At 39.2% G+C, this 1,146-nt stretch overlaps 1 non-coding gene across 1 annotated transcript; it reads right to left on the minus strand.

The window, feature by feature from the left end:
* Positions 1 to 703: 703 nt before the first annotated feature.
* On the minus strand, positions 704 to 807 carry LOC113931616. Its single transcript, XR_003522782.1, has one exon. It is a non-coding gene; the product is annotated as a U6 spliceosomal RNA (small nuclear RNA).
* Between the last annotated feature and the right edge of the window lie 339 nt (positions 808 to 1,146).

Consider the following 1,146-nt stretch of genomic DNA (forward strand, 5'->3'; position numbering starts at 1 on the left):
GAATCTCTAAAGAGTCCTGGAGGTTGGTTTCCAGGGAGAATTTTTTTAAAGTGAGGGACCTTTCTGGTGACCCAGAAAATACTCCATATCAAGTGATTACCTCCTCTCCAGAATGGCCCAATCTGGAAGATTTTGCTTCTCATGAGGGGCTGATGTTGAAATCTCACTCTATATCTCTGTCCATGCTGACATCACCTATTACTTTGACTTCATTTTATAAACCCCAAAATGAAAGTCAAAGGAATGAGTTCCTTTTCTACCAGCATGAACACAAGCAACATGAAAAAAGGTTGCCTCCCATGAGACTCAGACACTTGTTAGATCTGCTGGTTGACCTGAAAATTTTAAGCTCTGGAAACAATGTTGAAAACCTTAGACCATACTATACCACTGACCTCTTAGAGGCAGGATAAAAGTGTATGCAGCCAATATTGAAGCAATATCAGAAAACTGTTTGGAAACTGACACACTAGCGCTCAATGTTCAGAGATGTGTCTTCCCTTACTTTAAAGAAGAATAAGTTTTAAAATAGTTAATAACATGCATTAGCATGGACAGAAAAATCATAGGTCTTGCCTTGGATTTTGATTTACTTTTGAATTTTTTAATAATTAAAATGATTTTCTGACCTTCCAAGACTTAGTATTAAACAGTAAAAATACTCCATTTTCGTAACTCTTTATTTTATTTATATATTTATTTTTAAAATATGGAACGCTTCATGAATTTGCGCATCATCCTTGTGCAGGGGCCGTGCTAATCTCTGTGTCGTTCCAGTCTTAGGATGCGTGCTGCCAAAGCAAGCACCATAACTCTATTTTATTTTATTTATTTATTTTTTAAAAGATTTTACTTATCTATTTGACAGAGAGGGAGAGCACAAGCAGGGGGAGTGGTAGGCAAAGGGAGAAGCAGGCTCCCCACAGAGCAGGGGGAGCCCAATGCGGGACTCGATTCCAGGACCCTGGGATCATGACCTGAGCCAAAGGTAGTTGCTTAACCAACTGAGCCACCCAGGTGCCCCATGACTCTTTATTTTTTTTTTAATTTTTAAGATTTTATTTATTTATTTGACAGAGAGAGACACAGCAAGAGAGAGAACACAAGCAGGGGGAGTGGGAGAGGGAGAAACAGGCTTCCTGCTCA

This window comes from Zalophus californianus, chromosome X (assembly GCF_009762305.2).
Source record: "Zalophus californianus isolate mZalCal1 chromosome X, mZalCal1.pri.v2, whole genome shotgun sequence".
NCBI lineage: Eukaryota > Metazoa > Chordata > Mammalia > Carnivora > Otariidae > Zalophus > Zalophus californianus.